The 22,896-nt window shown below is 39.5% G+C and overlaps 1 protein-coding gene across 1 annotated transcript in view; it reads left to right on the top strand.

The window, feature by feature from the left end:
• PHLPP1 (PH domain and leucine rich repeat protein phosphatase 1) overlaps positions 1–22,896 on the top strand; it is a 214,199-nt gene that overhangs the window by 40,354 nt on the left and 150,949 nt on the right. The gene's annotated exons all lie outside the window — the stretch shown is intronic.

The following is a 22,896-nucleotide window of genomic DNA, read 5'->3' as shown; positions in this document are numbered from 1 at the left end:
GCCATTGCTTCTCTTATCTCTCCAACAGTTCGGTTTTGGCTTGGATGAGATAAAACTCAAGCGTGAATTTAATTAGCTTTTATTTCATTTCCTGCTCTCTATTAAAGATGTATTAGTAATGTTGTAGTGATTTGTTCTGCCGTGTTTCAAATAAGGCTTGGTGTTTCTTTGAAGTTTTGAAGAAGTGGTGTTCCAATTTCTTATCTCTCTAGTGCAGGCTACACTTGTGATAGGGCGACCCATTTGTATGGGGTGGCCGCATTTAACTTCTGAAACCTTTGTTTCTCTTCTGTTCCCACAGAGTTGAACCTCAGTCTTCTGTGTGGCACCTGAGGCACTCGGAAAGGGTGCTGTTGCCTAAAACGTGCAAGGGGCTGCTAGAGGCGTGCTCCATCTCTTCATAGCTTTGTGTTTGCTGTTTCTCCTTCTAGTTCTGTAGCGGGACTGCCCCGCGCTTCCTCTGTCGGTGGAGAATACCTGACTGCATCTGTGCGCTGGGCTGCCCGGTGCTTTTCCCCAGCTTTGCATTTTAGCTTTGAGCCCTCCTTCCGGGCTTGCTCCTTTACCTGCTTACAGACCTGTACGAACAGCTCACCTCTGAGTATTTCCTGCAAAAGCCTTTTCATCTTGCCTTTTTGGCTCTGGACCCTTAAGGTATTTGTTTTATGAGCAAGGCTGTTTCGTTTTTGTGTTTAGGGTTTGAAAGAAATGTTCAACTAGTTTTCCTCCATGGAAAGTTCCAGATTGTGGACACTTCTAAGTAAATCCTTACAGATTATGGAATGGTGGGGACAGCTCACATTTTGACCCACTGAGCTGTTTTCTGCATGTGTAAGATGCCTTTTTCTCTAAGTATTTGAAAAATACAAAGAAAATGTATTACACTTTGGATGGTAAAATTATTTGATTATAGTGGTAAACTCTTTTTTTTTTTTTTAACTTTTAGGGTATGTTTAGCAAAGTAAATCATACCGTTGGCATCCAATATTTTAATAACATAGCTTTTAAAAACGGGGGAAAAAAAGAGTGGAATACCTCATTCGTGGCCAGGAAACTGACGTTTTGAAGATGAGGAAATGGGTACAGGGAGGCCAAGTAACTTGATGAAGATTATGTGGCAAGTAAGTGGGCAACCTTTTGTGCTCAACCTTGCTATTATGACATTAGTTTCTCCTTAGTCTTTTCCTTTAGCGTTTCGTTTCCCTTCAATATAGTGTGCATTTCTCGTTTTAAAAAAGTGAGGGGAAGGTTAGAACTATACATTTGTTTTTTCTTTTAGGCTAGTGACTATTAGACTTCTTTTTTCTTTATTTTTAAAGATAAAAGCAAAATCTTTATTCCCCAGTGCATTTTTGGGTAGTTACAGAAGCCCATAATTACTGACCAAAGGGGGAAAATCTCGTTTCTTTTTGCTGAAGTAGAGCCTTAACTTTCTAGGTATTATTTGGTGACTTGGTCTGAGGCAGAGATGAAGCATCTTGTTAAGCTTATTACTTTCCTCAGTAAACCCATTGCAGAAAAGAAAATTTGAGATAATGACCATACTTGGACTTTGCATGTGGAAAACCCTTACCAATAGCATGAACTATTTCCCTGAGATTTAGAAGGAAGGAAGGAAGGAAGGAAGGAAGGAAAGAAGGAAAGAAAGAAAGAAAGCAAGCTCTTCACTTCTGAAAATTCTTCAGTTTTAAGAATGAAACCTTATTATTTTCACATGAAAACCAAATGCAAATTAGCTTCTTTTCACATGGTGATTTCAGTGATGGGAGGGTTGTAAGGTTAAGTCCCTGTGCAGAATGGAGGCTCTTGTTGAATCCAAATCTTTCTAAACCAAGAAAAAAGGAAAATTTGTGTCTGATGTATGTGTATGTATATATACATACATACACACACATGCACACATAAATATATATATTTATAGAAGCAACGGTGATGTTTGTATGTCAAAATAGGATTTATATGGGAATGTTTATTGGTAGAATTTGTCAGTCTATTTTGTGGGAATTATAGAAGTTGTAGCAAACAGTTCTCAAGATAACTTACCACTGCTTTTTTTCCCCCCAGTCACATAAAGACCGAAAAGTGATTTAGTAGATGTGAAATTCACATCAAAGGTGTGAGTGCTTGTAATGGTGTGGAGTCTATCAAATGGGCATGTCATTTCATAAGAAGATTGCTGTTGAAAAAGGCAAAGCTAAAACGAATTGTTTTGAGACCTCAAATAATAAAAAAGTTGGGAAGATGTTTTCTTTGAAAGCTTAAAAAAATTGCCATTCACCTGGAAAAGTAAAAGCACTGTTGGTTCTTAGGCCACTTTTTACCCTTTGAGATTCTGTTGTGTTTGCAACTAAAATGTTTTGAATTTATTTACAAACATATTTCTTTGAAAATGCAACAGAGTGAGAGTGCATGGAGAAGAGAGAGATGGGAAGAATTAGAGTTAGCTCCACGGGTTATGTTCTTTCTCATTTGTATCTTTGGCTTACACAAAGATTTTGTGAAAATCTCTTGGACATATGAAATATTTTTAATGTCAAGATCTTCCTCGAAATGTAATCTTCTGATATGCTTACTTTCCCTTGACTATGCATTGTTGGCTCAGATCAAGAACTGATTAAAAAGGACTAATTCTATACTTTGCTTGCAAACCCACAAATGTATACTGGTTTTGGAGATCACTTTCTTTTACCCTTATGTACAGATCCAACTTCTACTTGTTGGTTACTTGGATCTTTTATGGCTTAACCGCCCCCCCCCCAGACTACTTTCCTTTTGGAGTCTGTAAAAAAAGGATGGGTCGAACTAGTAATTTTCCCAATCTGGTTTTAAAAAGCGAACCATTTCAGGTACATGTGTTCAAAGTGAACAGCCTTCAAAATAGTGAAATAATTGGGAAATCCATACAATTAATTGTTCAAAAATTTCCTCTACTCTTTCTGATGCTTTTACCCTGCCTGGTCATTAGAATTTTAGGTTGTCAACAGTCTAGCCTCTCAAATATATAAATCTAAATAGTAAAATGATGTTATTTTTCCTGTGTTAGAAATTTCAGCTTTATCTTTCAGTTTAATTATGTTTTTGATGTTGCTTCAAACCTATTATGTATATACTTATATGTGTGTTAGGAACATCAGTGTAATTCTGGAACATATTAGAAACTTGAGAAGGTGGGATGAGACTGGGATTGTCCATCCTACCCAAAGTGATCTTAACTGGTTCAGAATTGGTGATGTTACAGAGTTTCTATAACTGGTGACTTGACTGATAATGAGAGTAGATTTTACTTGGGCATTGAAATCGTTACTATACAGTTTGTCCTTCTTCCCTCTTTCTCTTTAGCTCTCTTTAACTTTGGGAGATTGAAACCCAAACCAAAGAAAATAAAACCAGTACAAACTGAGAATGAAACATTGTTAATAACTAAGTTCAGCTTAGCTTAAATAGATACAATGATTCATCTAGCTTTATAGTCTTCTAGTTGTTGCCAGACCTGAACCTTTTTGCCATGGGTTTCATACTTGTCTGTTTCTATTAAAAATGATAGTAGCACCTCCAGATAGTTGCAGTCTGGCATTTCCAGGGGCTGGGTGCTAGTGGTCCCAGGATTTACAGTGTTTGAGGAGCATAGTGTTTAATTAAAAAAAAATTTTTTTTTTAATCTTTATTTTTGAAAGAGAGAGAGAGACAGAGTGTGAGCGGGGGAGGAACAGAGAGAAAGGAAGACACAGAATCCAAAGCAGGCTCCAGGCCCTGAGCTGTCAGCACAAAGCCTGACACAGGGCTCGAACTCACGAACCATGAGATCATAACCTGAACTGAAGTCGGACGCTCAACTGAGCCATCCAGACGCGCCCATAGTGTCTAATTTTTAAAAATTATTTGTCCTCATTTTAAAAATGAGATTATTGCTGGTGTCTCTCTAAAAGACACAGAGAGTCTGGCAAAACCAAGCCCACATTCCTGCGTGTAGCGGAGCATAGCTGCTTTCTTTAGAGGATATACATCATCTCCTGATGGCCAGTTACGCTGGCCCCTTCAGTTTATATTGCCTGGCCCCATAGGCATTTCCAGCTTGCAGTTCTGCAGATTTCTTGCTACAGGTGCTTCCCCATTTTTATGGCAGTAGATTTTCTGCCTTTATTGCTGCTGATTCTGTGCTTACTGTGGCTTGTGAACTGGTGGGGGAAAAAAACCATGATTTTGGGAGCCAGATATAATTGGTTCCGGATCCTAATTTTACCATTTACTTACCTGGACATAAGTAACAAGTTTTACAAGTTTTAGACAAGTTTTACAGCATCCCCCTAAGCTTCAGATTCCTGGTGTATGTAATGGGTATAATTCCCACCCCATGGGGTGGTTGGGGCCCTCAGTGTAATGTTCTCTTACCCTCTTCTGTTTTTCTTCTGCTACTTCCATTCTCCTCCAGTAATATGTTTTGTATTATTTAAAATTTTTACATTGTAAACTAGGTAACACCATTTAATCGTGTAAGAAATCCAGAATTATGGGAAAAGCAGGCTGAATATAAAAAAAGATAAGTAGTCTTTTTTTATTATTAGTCGTCTGCTTCGCAAAAGTTGATGAAATTTGCACAGTGACATCCATTCCAAGGCATTTTTCATGAGGACGGGCTGCATATCTCTGGATTCTCTGGAGATGAATAAATCTTAAGTTAAAACTTTAAAAGCAGTACAGCATTTCTTTTAATATTCTAAGTATGGTGATTGTTAAATAGTACAATTTTCAAAGCAAGGTGCTAAAAGAATATGAGAATTGAGAATATGAGGCTATCAACAACATATAAAAAATATAGGCATTCTACAAATTTGAAATAGAAATACTGAATCTATATTTCTTTTTTTTTTATTTAAAATTTTTTTTTCAACGTTTGTTTATTTTTGGGACAGAGAGAGACAGAGCATGAACGGGGGAGGGGCAGAGAGAGAGGGAGACACAGAATCGGAAACAGGCTCCAGGCTCCGAGCCATCAGCCCAGAGCCTGACGCGGGGCTCGAACTCATGGACCGCGAGATCGTGACCTGGCTGAAGTCAGACGCTTAACCGACTGCGCCACCCAGGCGCCCCTGAATCTATATTTCTGTAAGCATGTTTTTAAAGATGGAGAAAACAGAAAAGTGCCCTGGACTCTGTTTTTATTTATAATCAGATGATCTAAGATCTAACAAAGATCTAATAGTTTTCATTTAGTGTGTGATTACTTAAGTGATAGCATTTATTATCTTTAATAGCAATTAATATTGATTTTCCCTTTATAAATTATAGATGCTATGAGAGTATTCTGACCAGCTAAATAGACACCTGTCTTTATTCTGGAAAATTAATTATCTGTGTTTGCAAAGCGGTGGCTTTGATGTACTTTGAGTCTAGCCCAGCATACTCTTTGACAGTGGAAGAGACGGACTGGACTGGGTATTGAGGGTCGCACAAGGAATGATGGGCTCACCCTGAGCTAAGACTTGGGTCTTCTCCATTCAGTTTACATTCTTTCTGTAACTCTTTAGTAGCTTTAAAAAAAAAGTGTCTTTCTAGACATCATTTCTGTTCTCTTGATGTTACAAGACTTTCATGTAGATTCATACTTTGAAATCAAAATTTAAACATTAGAGCAGTTCTTCCATTTTGTGACTGGGCTTTAGAATTGATCCAAGTAGGATATCCATTGCTCAAGGGAAGTATCTGGTGTGTATCTGTAATGTGTTTGAAAATGCTGAAACTCTGTTTCTTACTTTGCTATAAAGGTTGTGGGAGAGGTGTCTGTGGGGTGGAGTTCTTAGTGTTTTTACCCTGGAAATATACATCGTAAAATAAGATGATCTAAAACAGCTGTTACTTTTTAGTGCCCTTTAATACCACTTTGCAGCTAAATCCACAAAACCTACCAGCCCAAGATTCCACTAAGCCAATTAAAATTTCTATCCAGAAATTTTCCCGCTGTGACTTAGTTACTCATTTTTTGTTCTCTAACAGTTGGTTCTGCCTCCAGGATATGCACGTGCTCGCACATTGCCTGGGGCAGCACCACCCTGTGTGGACACAGTTGGACCAAAGTGGTTGCAGTAACTTGCCTGCCACCCTCCTCCACTGCTCTGAGCATTCTTTTCTGTCCACAACTCTGTGAGCTTCTCAAGTCGTTACGGTGTAATGGCCTGTAACTGTGCTCTCTCACCTCCTCTGGAATTCAGGAGGAAGATCACGAGTGATTTCCATGTAGATTGTAAGTGGGGCCCTGGACATCAGCCGTGGCTTCTGCCCTTCGGGGTGCTACACACATCTTGCCCACCGGAAGTCCTGGGCACGGCCCATTCAGCCTCTTACTGCCTGTACCGAACCGGCTCTCCCCACCTCACCCAAGCTCTTTGGCAGAAGGAAGGTGGAGGCTGCTACCTGACTGCCTTTTCTTCCCCAACCCCCCTCAGATCTGACCCTTTCTCACTCTGCAGAGTCACCCAGGCCTTGGCACTGCGACACTGTTGTCTGCGGGCTCTGTGCTTTTCTCTTCTGCGTGTCCTTCCCTACATGCCCCCCCCCCCCTCTCGATAGCACGCCTCTGTTTCCTCCAAATATGAGTGGCACTGAGATGCTTTTCCAACTGAGTAGATCTAGATTCTGTCCTTTCAGTGCATAAACATTTAAACTTTCAAATAGCTTCAAAACAAAACAAAATTCACCTTCAGCTGCTGGTCTATCCTCTATCCCTCTATTTTTTGCTTGTTTTTAAATAAGCACATCCTTTATAACTCTTCTTCTCAAGTCTCCTATGTTCTCAGCCTCATCCAATCTGAGTTCTGCCTCTGTCTTGTTATGGAAGTAATTTTCTTGAAGATCAACAAAATGGGCGTGGTAATAATACTTGTAGGGTTGTTGGGAGGATTAAACGAATTAGTACTTGTGAAACTCTTGGAACAATGTGCTTGATACGTGGTAATGTTAGCTTTCGTTATTATTATTTGCCACGTCCACAAATGTCATTGTCCCATGTCTTCTTTAATTACTGACTATATTTGACACAGAAGATCATCTCATCCTTTTAAAATGCTTTTCCTGGGGTGCCCGGTGTCTCAGTTGGTTAAGTGGCCGACTTTGGCTCAGGTCATGATCTCAGGGTTCGTGGGTTCAAGCCTCGTGTCCAGCTCTGTGCTGACAGCTCAGAGCCTGGAGCCTGCCTTGGGTTCTGTGTTTCCCTTTATCTCTGCCCTCCCCCCCCCCCCCCCCCGCTCTCAAAAATAAATAAACATTAAAAAAGGTGCTTTTCCCTTCCCATGGCTGCTATGACACTTTACTATTCTTGTTCTTTTCTAGTGTCATTGACCATTTTTAGCTTCTTCATTAACTTCTGTTTCACTTGTCCTTTAAATGTAAATATTTCTCAAGGATCTCTCCATCTAAGTGTCCTTCCCTCAAATTGCTGTTTGTGTATTTTGATTAATGCTATTACATTCTCTGAGTCATTCAGGATTGTTACCTTGAAGTCATCTAAAATTCTGTCTTCTCCTTCATTTCCTCTCTGCGGATCTAGCCCTTTTTTCCCCCCAGTTCGTGTTGATTGTACCTCTGTCATTCTTGCATAGCCTAGTCACGTTCATTGCCACTATTCTCTTTTAGGTTTCAGATCTTTTAATTTTTCCCTCCCCACGTTGCTACCAGAATTGCTTCTTTAAGGTTCAGGTCTGATGTCATGCCCCATTGTTCAAGTGGTGCTTGTATCATAGAGAATATACAAATAGATTCATTTAGATGTGGGAAGAAGATAATGAAAGCTTGTATTTATGCTTAAATTGAGCTTTAGTAATAGTTGATGTGGACATTGACATTGGAACCTTCATTGGATCTATAAGGCATTTATTTTATTATGTGCCTTGAAACATCTTAAGGGAAGAATGAAAGGTGATTTAACAGCCATCCATTGTTTATTTCATTTTAGCATATTGCAACTGATTACAGTTTACATGTGCCTCCCTAAGTGGGTATAGGGAGTGAATTCATGTTTAATAAGCAAATACTCTCAAAATGGATAAATGACTTATAAGAGTTCCTATGAAAAAGGAGATTGAAGATAATGTTAATAATGCAAGATGAATAAGTTTTAGATAGGGTGGGGAGGTAGAGTGTTTCAGTCAGAACAGTGTATGGGAACTTGGGAATGTCATTCTGGATTTGGGGCAGCTTAACATCCCTTTGGTGCTGCAGGTTGGGTGAGAACCTCCTTTCTTCTGGCTTTGTGTTTGCTTGTATGGGATGGGCATTCGTTAGGGTCCTATTACATTCCTGGCCTCACTAGGAACCCTCACCTACTCTTCCCTAGGGGAGGAGGAGTGCCTTGTCTTTCCGGAGTGTGGAAAAGGGAGCTGGGCGTATGTCTAGTTCAGCTCATTATTTTTGCAGAGAGCCCGCGTTCTGCCCTGCCTATTCATGCCATAAGTTTTACAGGCACAGGCCTCTCCAGGAAGGCTTATGGCATTGAGCTGCACCTGTGACCAGGTAGGTAAGCTGGCTTAATTCTGGGCTGAAATATTAGTAAGACCACTTGGCTAGCCGACCTAAGCTGCCTTTTCCATCCTGGGCTTTATTAGTAATAAAGCTGAATTACATATACACTTTAACCCTGTCTGTCTGACTTTGTTTCTCGCTGGTTCTAAACTTGGGAAAGAAGGGGAAGCCTCCATCTCTAAAATCAAGTTACTAATTACTAACTCTGAGAGTTTCTTTAAAAGTTTATTTACTTTAAGAGAGAGAGTATGAGCAGGGGAGGGGTAGAGAGAGGGAGAGAGAGAATCCCCAGCTGACTCTGCGATGTCAGTGTAGAGCCCAATGTGGGGCCCAGTCTCGAAGCAGGAGATCATGACCTGAGCCAAAATCAAGCATTGGATGCTTAATGGACTGAACCACTCAGGTGCCCCCTGAAAATTGTTTTATAAGGATAAAGGATATAAAAAGTGAAGTTTTTGATAAATAAGCTGTCTACAAATGTATAGATATTTATAAATATTCATTAGAATGGAAAGTAGTAACGAGCTGGGACCTGTGCTTTTACAATTGCCGTCCACAGATTAAATCCTAGCTCCTGCCAGCCACCCCTGCCAAGTCCCTGGATTATGGGAGGTGGGAGGGGGGTGAGTGCAAATGGCGAGTGAAAAAGATCTCACTTTGAATATTAACTGGGTTATCAGGCTCTAAATTATACTATTATGGTATCACAGAATATGGGCCTGATGAAATACCAGATCAAGAAAATTAATTTTCCAACAGGAATGGGGAAAGTTGAATAATTTCAAAGGAGATTGCCTCAGCTTTTCAAAAATAGCACAGTGTTATTTGGCGATCTCTCAGTTAATGAGCAGTGGGAAATGTGCTTGCATTGGAATATGGGAGCAAAACTATACTATTCCTACTCTCACTTGAGAAAGTCTTAGAATTTTGGAGACTACACTTGTTACTGTATAAGACTAGAAATAAAACCATTTGCAGTTTTTCTGTTGGGTTTGATCCTTTCTTCCATATATGAAATGATACAGCCTGTACATGGCAAAACCCAGTTTAGTTTTTGAGGGTTTTAGATGAAGTGATTTAATGCTTTGTAGCATGACTCACCTGTGGCATAGGCATGAAATCCTATGTAATGACTCATGAGAATTGCTGCTGCCATAGAGTTTTAGAATCCGGGGACTGGACTCTCTCTGAAAATGTATTTAATTGCATTTCTAAGTAGGTAAGTAGGTAACAGCTGTTTGAATCTGGTAGTAACATGTGTTTGGGGAGAAGATCGAGTGTACCGCTGTTATGTTAGAGAAATTGTGCCCCTCCTCCCTTTCTCCTTGTGGTTTAATAGAATACAATAGCAAGGACCTAATCAGTTCAGGGAGCAGCCCATTTAAATCTGGCCCTCTTCATCCACAAAGTGGCTTGGAATGAAAGATGCTAGTTAACCACATAGAATGTAGCAAAGAGAGCTGGTGTGTGGCCCAAGTCCTCTTAGGGCTCCTGGGAAAGAGATGAGAACCCACTGGCACCTCTGTATCTGGGAAAAGGGGCATTGCTGAGAAGCCGTGTTTTGCAAATCTGTTTGATTTCAATTTTGGGGAAAAAAACAACAACAACTATCCAGTGAAGTCTGAAGTTAAAAGTCTGAGAACTGCAGTGTAGTAGTCAAAGAAGCCACAGCGTGGATGAAAAATTTCAGCTACTATGAATAAAGAAAAGCAAAAACAAAAATGACAAAAACAACATTGTCCGCCCCCTTCCTTAAGCCCTAAATCAGTGGGTAGGCACCTTGGGAACCAAAGAGACTGAACACAATGGAGAAGATCCCTGAACAGAACCAGACATGACCTATAAGGCAGGAAGTACAACTTGAGCCTCTATTGAAAACAACAATGATACCATTGGCTAGGGACGGAGAAGGGTGTTTTAGAACTCTTTCAGATATGAGTTTAATAATTACGTTACTCTGTAAGCCACAGAAACAGCACAATGACAAAAGGCTCTGTAATTACCTTACCTGTCTGGAATATAGGCAAAAATAGGAAAATAGGCAGAAAATTTCTCTGAATATCCCAAATTGATGATCGTAAACTCTACCTAGCTCAGATTTCATTATGTTTGAATATGATTCTAGTAAGCTTGATTATGTGGCTATATTAGAAATACACTGTTGAGAACGAGGCTGCTGTAGGCATTTGCAGTGACGGTAGCAAGTAAGTATGTGGGTGGGGATGAAAATTATATGATTATCTAGCTATGAAAAGGGGGATACAAAACTGTCGAAAGCAAATACAGGGATTTAAAAGTTGTGCCCTAATTAGGATAACAGCAAACAGTATATATCTTAGTAAGCCTTTAGGTATCAGAATTACAGTTATTTTATAGAGGTTAAGAAAATGGTTTATATGCTGTTCTCTGGGAAGAGTTTGTGGATGTGGATATGGCAGTCTATTAGTGATGTCTACGACCTTCATTGATCATCATGGCTGAATAGAAGATAACCTTTTGAAAGTTTAATACATCATTGTGTAAAATGGTTGCTAATAATAATAAGGATGATGGTAAAGATTGAGTCTTAAAAGAATAACTCCAATGTCTAGAAAACTCTTAAGAACGTGTCATTCACGTAGCATTCTATACACAAAGTTTTAGAGATTGTCTAGTTGAAAGAAACAGAAGATAGTCATGTGATTTGAAGTTGTAGGTTGGGTTTCAGTGGAATGTTGGATATAAATCTTGACGAGAATTTGCAGTATTAAGGCGTCAGAAATCTAGATGTAGGAAGGGTTTACAGAGATTTCATGTAATCCCTGGTTTCTGCCAGGCTGTTTTACAAAATTTTGAAGCCTATCATGTTAGAAGTAAAAATTATTGACAAGTTGAAAAAAGTGATTTTTGGTTTTGAAATAAATAGAATAATTAGCTGTGATTGCTGTAGGGAGGGAAGATAAACACCCATGATTTTAAACAAACTTTTGTTTGATCATGCTAGGATTCAAAAGTATACATTCTATCTTTCTAAAAATCATCTTTTAAACTTTCACAAAAATGTCTCAAAGCTGCTTTATCTTCCATGTACCAGGAAAAATAGTCCATTCCCATTTATTATCTGGGTTTAATGTCTCCTTAAAAGTTGTTTTGTGTTTTTAAGTCAATTTACAAATACTTTATAGAATGATGAAGGGATAGCGAGAAATGGCTCTATTAGGACTCGTTAACAGCAATTTAAGCATAGCAAATCCAAGTCCAAAATGGGTAACGTTCTTTGAAAACAACTGCTCCTCAACTGTTATGCAGGAATCTGGAAATACCCATGCTGTAAGTGTTGATTCCAGATTTCAAATATTTCTCTAATAGCTTATCATTCCTTCCTGTTCTTGCACTTGCATCATCAAATACCATGCCTAAAGAATTTTTGAAATCTTGGACAACTCATAGGTTTGTTGAAGAGAAAACCATCATCTTTGCTCCGTGATTGCAAAACATTTTTATTCCCAGGTTTGTAAATGTCAGTTGGCATGGTCAGTCTAATGAATATTTTTCATTTTCATGTCATGTATTTCCTTTCAGTCCCCCATCATCAACATGTCAAATTGCAATCTACTGATGAACCATATGGAGTAAATTTTATCACATAAACATCACAATAAATGAATGAATACTGGTACAAGCCCTTTTAGCAAAATGCTGTGGTCCATGTTGTTGGAAAATATTGCATGATGTAGCCCCCTTCCTGTTGAATGACTTATCGGATGAGAATGCCATACTTTTTGTACTTAATAATCTATTGTTCGTGTATCAATTCTTGAATATGAGAAAAATCCATCTACACTGTATTCCATTGAAGACTTATAGTCTGAAATTTTGCTTCCATGGTTAATTTCATCGTTGTCATTGGAGTCTAGACTGCTGTCATCTGTCTCTGCATTCCTCCTCTGATTTGTCTGATTGTGAAATGTCTTTGTCATTTTTATTCTCTTTGCCATTATGGACAGACAATAATAATTTCTCAATTCTATGCTGTGTTTAATGAAAGCTAAAAGCAGATGACCAACTTAGTATCTTCAGTCTAGAAGTTCCTTGAAAGATCATGCAATGCTTTGAGCAGTACATTAGAAAACTGGAGGTTGACACAGTAGTAACAATGTATTTCAGTGTTTTTAAATTTTTTTGTTTATTTATTTGAGAGGGAGAGTGTTGGAGGGGCGGGGGGAGGGAGGAAGAGAGAATCCCAAGCAGGTTCTGTGCCATCAGCGCAGAGCCTGATGTGGGGCTCGAACCCACAAACAATGAGATTGTGACCTGAGCTGAAACCGAGACTTGGACACTTAACTGACTGAGCCACCCAGAAGCCCCCAATGTATTTCAGTATTAAATCATCCTTCTCTAGATGATCCCTCTATTCTTCTGTTCTCTTATTTTAGTCTTTTTTTCTTCTCGTGCAAAGTTGGGAATAATTGTTTAGTAATAATGAAATAATCTTAGGGTAATTTGTAAGGGTAAAACATCTTGCAAATAGCAAACTTTCAAGATACAGGAAAAATAAGATCACTAAGATCCCATAATGTATTTTAGATTTATAAAATAGTCGGCTGAACTCATCTGGTAATTTCAAGATAAAATGAATTTTATTCTGTTTTTGGAAAGGTAAAGGGGGTGCCTGGGAGGCTTAGTCGGTTAAGCATGCGACTCTTGATTTTGGCTCAGGTCATGATCTCATGGTTCGTGAGTTAGAACCCTGTGTTGGGCTCTGCGCTGATAGCACGAATCCTGCTTGGGATTCTCTCTCTGTCTCCCTCCCTCCCACCCTCTGCATCTCTCCCATTCTCTCTCTTTAAAATAAATAAACATTAAAAAAAATGGTAAAAGAAAAAAAAGAATAGGTAGGTTTTTTCTTTGTTATTTGGAAGACCTCTAAGAAAGAATAAGTCATGAAATACAGTCCTTACAAATAGTTAGAACTGCTTGAAAAAAGAAACTCAAAAACTAAAATTTGGTCCAATGGACCATGGTGGTTTGATGCGGGCCACTCAGGATGGTAGGAATAGCAGATACTTCATGGAATCAGAGGAGAAGCAATGGAGGCCAGAAACAACATGAGCAAAAAGGTCTGGATTTGGTCACACTGGCAACTTTGGGCTGCTAGGTTTGAGAGTGTCCTTTCAGTTTAGTTTCTGTGGTAGTGCTCAGTTGCATCTACTCTCAGGTGTCACACACTACTTTTTTTTTAATGTTCCATAGATTTTAGTTGGCTGGAAAACCTCAAGAAATATAATGGGACATTTGTGTTAGCCAGTCCAAGTCTCAGAGTTAGGTAGAAGGTGGGACGTTCTCAAAGCCTTTCAAGACCTGTAGTGTAGCTTGGAGCTGTTGTACATCAATGAATTATTCATTTATTTACTTGGCGCTTTCAGTGGGCTCGCCATGGACCCTGGGATCATGACCTGAGCCGAAATCAAGAGTTAAATGCTCAACTGACTGAGCCACCCAGGCACTCCCTTACCTAAGATTTTTGACCTTGGGAAAGTCACTTGACTTCTCTGAACTCCCATTCTTCATCCACAAATGTTGCAAAGTTGTGATATTTAAATGCCATGATAAATGTGAAAGCATTTGACATAGAGGTCACTTAGTAAATCACCTCTTCCCTTACCCTTGACTGAGCTAATATCATAATGATCCCTACCCTGTCCTTTAAAAGAGGCCCTCCACCCCACATACACGTGTGCACAGTAAATTTGAAGATTGTCTTGAGAATTTGTAGTACCCATTGAGATGACTATTTAAGGTATAGGTCCACCTGTGTTGTTGTTCTACTATTTACAAACCTTGCCCTTCTCATTTGTTGTCACCAGTCTACCTATGTTACGGGCTAATTCTCTCAGGCTATGAAAGCATTCATGTTTTTTTTTCCATGTATAAGCAAAACAAAACAATATGTCAAATGAATTGCAAAAGCAAAATTCAAACAAAATACCTTCCTCCGGAACCAACTCCTAAAAGCTGCATTCAGCTCGGATATATCTTTGGAAGCCTAAACGCATTGCTTCTCTTGGCATTACCACAGGACGTCCCTACAGAACCATAGCTTAACATGATTAAAGCTAAATCCACTTCAGCATGTACCTCTTATATTCTTGATCTCAGTTAGGGGCACTGTCATTCACCCAGTTGCCTGTGGTAGGTATAACTTATTGAGGTACGATTTGTGTACGGTAAATTGTACCCATTTAAATTATATAATTTGATCAATTTTGATATATACATACCTGTAAAACCACCACCATAACCAAGATAGGAAATATTGCCATCAGCCTGAGAAGTTTTCTCATGCCACTTTGCAATCATTTCATCCTTCCTCTACCCTTGGCCCTAGGGAACCAGTGCTCTGCTTCAGTCACTATAGATTAGTTTGCATTTTCTATAATTTTGTATAAATGGATTCATAGCTGTATCAGGGTTCACTGAGAAAGAGAACTAATAGGATGGATATGTAGATAGATGCTGTATATATATCTATAGATATAGAAAAAGGTTTATTTTAAGGAATTTGTTCACATGATTATAAGGGCTCACAAGTCCAAAATATTTAGGGCAGGCCAGCACAGTGAAAACTAATGGAAGAGTCGATGTTACAGTCTTGAGTGTGAAGTCTGTGAGGCAGGCCAGCAGGCTGGAAATTCAGATAGGAGTTGATATTATAGTCTTGAGTCCAAAATCTGTAAGGCAGGCTGGAGATTCAGGCAGGGTTTCTATATTACAGTTATGAGGCAGAATTCCTTCTTCTCTGGGAAACCTCAGTTTTTGGTCTTATGGCCTTCAACTCCCCATAACTGGATATCATGTGTTATAAATTTCTTCAGAAAGGGCTTTTTTTTTCCCTCCTAAAGTAAAGACTCTCTTAAACTTTTTTTCCTGTGTTCAAGCCTTTGTTGTCTTTGAACTTCATATTGAAATATTTTTCTCATTGATGTTTTATGTATGGTGTCTTCCTTCTCCAATCCAATTCTGTAATTCTGCAAGTTATTATTCTTAACCTCAATCTATTCATGGTACTCCCTGCTGAAAAATCCTCAATTATTATCCATTTCCCAAAAATCGTCTTATGTCTAGGTGACATCTTCTGATGGAATGTCCATATTATAGAATAGGGCTTAGAGAGAGAGCAAATCAGCCAGTTTTCTATATAAAGGAATGATCCCGAACTTGGAGGACTTAGACATGATAACATTCTGTTGTCATTATTTCTTTTATTAGCCTGTACTCCTTTTAATGCCTTGCTTTTCATATTCTTCCTGGCTCCTGACCTAGACCATTGTGACATAGGAAGTATTTGGGTATATAAGCCAAACCTGTTTTTTTGGTTTGGTCTGGTTTTGGACCTTTTAGGAATTAAAAGAACAGTAGTGGAAGTCATCGACTTGAAGAAAAGAGTAGGTAGCCAATAACTTTTTAATGCTATATTATTTTTTAAAACTCCGTTTTATATGTAGAGGGCCTAATTTGAAGAGAATATTCTGGAAGACTAAATATAGCCTTCAATTTAATTAGGAAGTAACTTGTTGAATTGTCAGTGGAAGATGTGTTGAAGAGAATGATAAGAACATCATTGAATTTTTTTGACATGTTGTATACCATGGCTATTCAATCAGAACCTTGCTGTTTTGGTTTGAGACAGGTTTCTTTTTTTTTTTTTAATGTTTATTTATTTTGGGGACAGAGAGAGACACAGCATGAATGGGGGAGGGGCAGAGAGAGAGGGAGACACAGAATCGGAAGCAGGCTCCAGGCTCCGAGCCATCAGCCCAGAGCCCGACGCGGGGCTCGAACTCACGGACCGCGAGATCGTGACCTGGCTGAAGTCGGACGCTTAACCGACTGCGCCACCCAGGCGCCCCGGTTTGAGACAGGTTTCTAGGCAGCAAGATTACGTATTTTTAGGGATGTAGAAGCATGTGTTCAAATTGAGTTTGCTCTTTGTATGATTTCTATTTTATTTTTTTTAATTTATTTTTTTAACTTTTTTTTTTTTTAATTTTTTTTTTTTCAACGTTTATTTATTTTTGGGACAGAGAGAGACAGAGCATGAACGGGGGAGGGGCAGAGAGAGAGGGAGACACAGAATCAGAAACAGGCTCCAGGCTCTGAGCCATCAGCCCAGAGCCTGACGCGGGGCTCGAACTCCCGGACCGCGAGATCGTGACCTGGCTGAAGTCGGACGCTCAACCGACTGCGCCACCCAGGCGCCCCTTTTAACGTTTTTTTAATGTATTTTTGAGACAGAGAGAGACAGAGCATGAATGGGGGAGGGGCAGAGAGAGAGGGAGACACAGAATCAGAAGCAGGCTCCAGGCTCTGAGCCATCAGCCCAGAGCCCGACGCGGGGCTCGAACCCACGGACCGCGAGATCGTGACCTGAGCCGAAGTCGGACGCTTAACCGACTGAACCACCCAGGCGCCCCTATGATTTCTATTTTAATGTAGGTAGCATTAACGCTCTAATAGGCATCTCATAAAACTATTTTATGACTGTTACTCTAGATCACACACCAACTAAGTATCCGGGAGATAGAGAAATTTAACCTGGAGAGTAACTGTGTGTTAGTATATTGATTTAGTGTTTACAGCTTGATGATACAGTATAGATTTCAAGTCATTCTTTAATGTTTGCTCCAACTATGCTTTGGAACTATTTTAAATTAAACCTTCTGCCTCCTGTGGTCCCATGAGGTTAGCTGTGGGCTTGTGTATCGTTACCTCCAGGAGTGAGAGTTGTTGGGGGGGTGGTGGTGAGAGATTCAAAGGTGCCTTTAGAATTTGTAATGATTCTCTTGTATTCATTAAGTAATCCGATCCTGTTGTGCTCCTATTAAAAACCTTCCAAAGTTTTCCCATTGCGTTTAGAATGAAATGCAAACACCCTTTCAGCCCTACAAGCTACTGCTGGCCTCTCAGCCTTATCCCCTGTCCCTCTTCCTCGTATTAGCGTGGCTTCAGCTACTGTCCTCTGAGCCTTCAAGTTCGTTCCCTCCTCCAGCCTTTGTACTTATAGTCACTTCTGCCTGTAATCCCCTTCCTTCAGACCTTCAGATGCCTTTTTCAGTTCTCAGATCAAATGTCATCCCCTCAGAGAGATCTTTGCCAGTGTTTCCTCCTCCCCAGTCACCCTATTCGATTACACTATTTTTACTATCTCCTTAGTACTCATCACCATCCCTCTCACTGGTTGGTAATTGTCAGGAGAGTCTGCGCCTTGCTGTTTGGTTCACTCACTGCTGTATCCCCGTGCATGGAGGGAGACACATGGTGGGGACTTTGTAAGCATTCAGAGGGATGAGTGTTCCTTTTTAATTCTCCTCCCTGAAATAAAGTGTTAAGGTAAAAACAATATGTGGCTAATTCATAAGATTGTCTGTTTAAATTACTCAGTAATTGATTCATCTTTTCACTACATAGTTCAGAATTCAATTATGGTTACAAGCAGATCCTGTCTGTCGTGGCTGGGGCCAGTATGCAGATACAAGATCCTATCTTTTATTCCATTTGCCAGGTCATGATTTCTCTCAACTCTTTAAAAGAGATAGCTGAATAATAAGTTTCTTTTTTTTAAAGTTTGAAGTTTATATTTTAGAGGCTTTTTGGAAATCGCTGAAATGTCATTAAATCATGTGCCCTGGTTTTTTATTAAATTAAATTATGGATGTGGCCGGGTGGTGGATTGAGAAGATTCTGGCCTGGAGGTCAGGAGGCCCAGACTCTGGTTTTAGTTCTGACAGTAGCCAGCTCTCCACATGAGTCTTTTGGCCCTAAGTTCCCTAATTTATAAAATAATAGGGTTGACTGAAATGATCTTAAATGTTTGTCTTCTTTTGGGGCGCCTGGCTGGCTCAGTAGAGCATGAGACTCTTGATCTCGGGGTCATGAGTTCAAGCCCCACATTGGGCGTAGAGCTTACTTAACAACAACAACAAAAGCCTGTCCTCTTTTAACAGTGTGTAATTATGTAATTCCAGTCATGAACCAGTTATTTTTTTCACTTTGGGGAATTTTTTAAGTTGTATGTGATATATATGATAGTTATCTAGATATCAGTAACCTTTTGCAAGAATGGAAAGTCAAATTTGTTTAATTTAGCAGAACATGAAAACGTCTGAAAGATTCAGAAGTAAGTGCTCTGGTTTATTTCCCTTACTTTTTTTTTTTTTTTTTTTTATGGTAGCAGCTGCGGTAAGAAATACTATACATGCTTTATTGGAAGTATTGATTTTAAAAGTGACAATATTTAGTATTTGCATGTATAATAAAGGTTTGTTTTTAGGATACTAGTTTTGGCCTTATCACTAAAGGCTGTCAGTCTTTTTCTTTGGAAATCACTTAAGAATTTTATAATTTGGCATAATGTGTCCTACTTTAACATTACAGTTTTACTTAAAGTTCATACACTTCTTCATTGATGTTAGACACGTAACAGTTTTGAGAAATACTGAGGAGCGCCTGGGTGACTCAGTCTGTTGAGTATCCGACTCTTGGTTTCGGCTCAGGTCATGATCTCACAGTTCATGGGTTTGAGCCCTGTGTTGGGCTTCACCCTGACAGTATGGAGCCTGCTTGGGATTCTCTCTCCCTGTCTCTCTGGCCCTCCACCATGCATGCTCTCTTGTCTCTCTCTCTCTCTCAAAGTAAATAAACAAACTTAAAAAAAAATACTAAGAATACTGTATGTTCCAGTCTATGTTCTGTAGCTCACTGGTCCTCAGACTTTAACATGCGCATCAAAATGGGCTAGATCTAGGATATGTTAAAACAGAGATTGCTGCCCCATCCCACGTTTTGATGGGGATGACGACTTGCATTTCTAACAAGTTCCCAAGTGATGCCAATGCTGTGTGTCCAAAACTCACACTTGGAAAACCCTTGCTGTAGTTTGTGAAATCATTTGTACTCAATGGTGACATCGTGGTCCAGAGAAGTCTAGGTTCCTTCTGATTGTAGAGCGATGCATCTCAACAGTTTTCCCTCTTTGCCTTGTGGTTGATTCCCTGTTATTATATGGTAGCTCAAAACCTTTCCAGCCTCCTGGTAAGTGTGATACCTAATAAATCGTTAAATGCAGCCGGAACCCTTAACAGTGGCATGCTGCTGGTAACTTAACATTTTGGAGTGTGTGTTGAAATGGGAAAACATGCATTGAGAGGTGATGGGCAATTTACTCATGTCTGTTTGACAACACTGGCTTTAGAATCAAATACTTTGGCCCAGAGATTTGTTCTAGCACTTACTGGCTATTTAAGCTTGTGAAAATTATGTAACGTTTCTGAATCTTAGTTTCCTTATTTATAAAACAGGGTTGATAGTATCTGTCTTATACGATTTTCGTAAGGACTTAATTACATAAGGTATGACTCAATAGTTTGGTGGTTTCATAAAAGGTCATATGTCTGTATAAATGGTCATAACTCCCATGTAGTTGTGGATGGCGTTTCTCTCAGGTAACCATGCATGTCTTGCCTTTAGGTGAGTTGCTCGCCCAACCTGCCTGAAGGAGCCTAGCCATGGGCAGTAGACATTAGCTGTCTACTATGTTTGCACAGATCCCACTTCTCTTACTTGTTTGGAAATGCTGTGTCTTGTTCCTGTCTAACCTGGCTCTATATCCCTGGGCACTTAACTCTGGTTTGTGGTGCCCACATCAAGCCCTTCCTGCTCTGAGGACCTGTTGCAGCCTGTTTCTCTGACTGTGATCCTCAACCGTATTCCAGGGTGATTTTATGCTCCTCTTTCTGGCTGTATATAAATACATATCCCAGTGTGTTTACAGGCATGTAGCTCCACCCCCTACCTGGGATGAGATGATTTTGTTGTTGTTCATGAAAGTACCCACTCTAATCTTTAAATGTGTCTTCCAAAATATGTGTGATTTTAATTTATCAGATTTAAGGGACAGAGTTTTCTTGTGCATTTTAAGTGCCAGTTTTCAAACTGGGTGTCCATTAGACATAGAGCCCAATGAAAAAAAATCTGATTTACCATATATTCTCTTAAAAAGTACCTATAGTCACCAGATTTTAGTTAGCTTAGAATATATTGGGGAAATTTTCAACTGTGAGTTCTGTTGATTGGGGTGGAGATCCCCTAAGAAATGGTTTTGGCCTCTAACAATGTTTGGTGAGAAAGTGCCACTTCGTCCCGTCACAGATTATGCTTGGTGGCAATGTCGGGGGTTCACTGACTCTTCGTTGTTGTTCTACATTCTTTTTTTGGGACATGACCATGAATTCTCTGTTGTTCCAAGGCCTGTTGTGATGATGTGCTTTCAGCCATATTTATGATTTCATGCTTTTCAGAAACAGAAGAGATTTGTCTTTGTTACATATTTACACAAACACTTTGCTTCCTACTTCCTTTTTGGTGAATCAATATTCATCTGGCTCAGTGGGGGTGGGGGTGGGAGTTTAGCAAATACATGAGTCTGACTGAACAGTTGTCTTCTAAGCATGATTTTTGCATTTGTGAGCACGTGACAAGCCTAATATACTGGACCAAGTAGAAATCACGGAGAGAGAACGGAAGCATCATTTACAGACTATCATTTATGGAATTATGAAAAATATATGTTAGATGTGTGGAACAAGATGCAGTTAGTAGTTTTACCTGATTGAATTAGGATATTTGAATATTGGTAGACTAATCCAGGATTGGCACACAATATTATCACCCACAAAGATATGGTTTAGTATGAAGCATTGAATAATGCATAATGGAGTTCTCCCTGCCATTTAAATATTCTTGCTTAAAGCTCTTTTATTATTGTGCAGGCATATATACAAATTTAATTTAAAAGAATTCAGCTACATTCACTCCATCTTTTGTAAAAACTATACATGTTGTATATGTCAAAGAATTTACACATGCAGAAATTTATAAAGGTAATTTCAATGTGATTTTTGTCCTGTTCTTCACTAATTTTATCATGTATCCCTGAGTAAGATATAGCTAAGAGTAGGGGAAGAAACAGGGTAAGTACTTTTAGTGTTGTTGAAGGTGGTATAGCAGAGAGCAACGTGGTAATTTTTGACAGATTAAGATCAGATGTTTTTGGAGCAAAGTGCTGTTTGCTTTTTGTACTTCCAGTGGTCTGCTTTTTGGCATCTGTGCTGGAGTAAAATGAATTTATTTGTTTTTAAAATGTTTCAAACGCTTACCGTGGTTTGGGTTCATTTCAGCTCTTATAAGCAAATAGCTTTGGTGAAAGTTTATGAGAATCTCTTAAGTAGGTTGGGGAACCGTGAAATATCATTCTTGCCCGAAGATGGAAATGGTACCCACCAATGGTACTTATGGTAAAACTTGATGTGTTAGAATCAAGTTGTTTTCAGAGTTAAAAAAATAAATAAATAAAGGTAAGGTGAGTCACCTGTAGTTACTAGATTGTGATGCTACGCCCCACAAGCCTTTAGATAAATGCTGGGTTGTAATGGTTATTGCAACAAGAAGCTATTGTACCGCACGCATGAAATGAGTATCTTTTCTGATCCATGAATACCACCATTATCAAGGGGACACTTGAAGCTTGGAGAAAGCTTTTCTTATGCGCTTTATTCTTGACGTATTTTTTTTTCCCCTCAGAGCAGCTACAGATTTATGTTCTAGAACATAGCCTAACAACCTGTGTCTTAGTCTAATTGAATCGTCTTTCATACAGGGTAAAATGGGTGACGATAGGCATGACAGTGCCCATAACGGAAAGAAAAAGGGAATACTTATACTTGTTTTTTAGGAAACGCAGACTTCTCGGATTAGGTTAGCTCTGTCATTCCGGGGCCCGACAGCGAGTGGAATCCGGGCCACAGGGAGAAGGGGCCCCGTGCTGCACCAGCAACTTCAGATCCAGGATCCCAGTCTTTCAAGGCTTTTAATCTTTAAAATGTGAGACGATGGGAAGAGTCTTGAAGCTCCTCTTATTCTTTGACTACTCTCTCCTCAGCCTAGACTCTATATAGAAGCAGATGGACAGCACGATGTCTCTAAAGAAGTGTTTCTCATTTGGGTAGTTTCGTCTCGTAGGGGACGTTTGGCAACCTCTGGAGGCATTTTTGGTTATCACACTAGGGAAGTGGCTCCCGGCATCTATCATCAGTGGACAGCTAAACATCCTACGGTATGCAAAATAGCCTCTCAAGAAAGAATTATGCACCCCAGGATGTCAGTAGTTCCATGGTTGAGAAACCTACTGCTAGAGCATCATGTCAAAGAGAGAAACTGAAGTTTCTAGTGTAATATTCTCACCCCGAAGGGTAGTTCTAAGAGAGAAAGCAGGAACAGAATTCTAATTTTTAGTTCCTGCCTTAGAATGAGGTAGTAGAAATTGTAAGTCCTCACAGGCGTCGTGGCCCT

This window comes from Lynx rufus, unplaced genomic scaffold (genome assembly GCF_022079265.1).
Source record: "Lynx rufus isolate CCGP_SWC_20201006 ecotype Redwood Valley unplaced genomic scaffold, mLynRuf1.p SCAF_20, whole genome shotgun sequence".
In the NCBI taxonomy this organism is placed as follows: Eukaryota; Metazoa; Chordata; class Mammalia; order Carnivora; family Felidae; genus Lynx; species Lynx rufus.
This window is presented reverse-complemented; position numbering and strand designations above follow the sequence as displayed.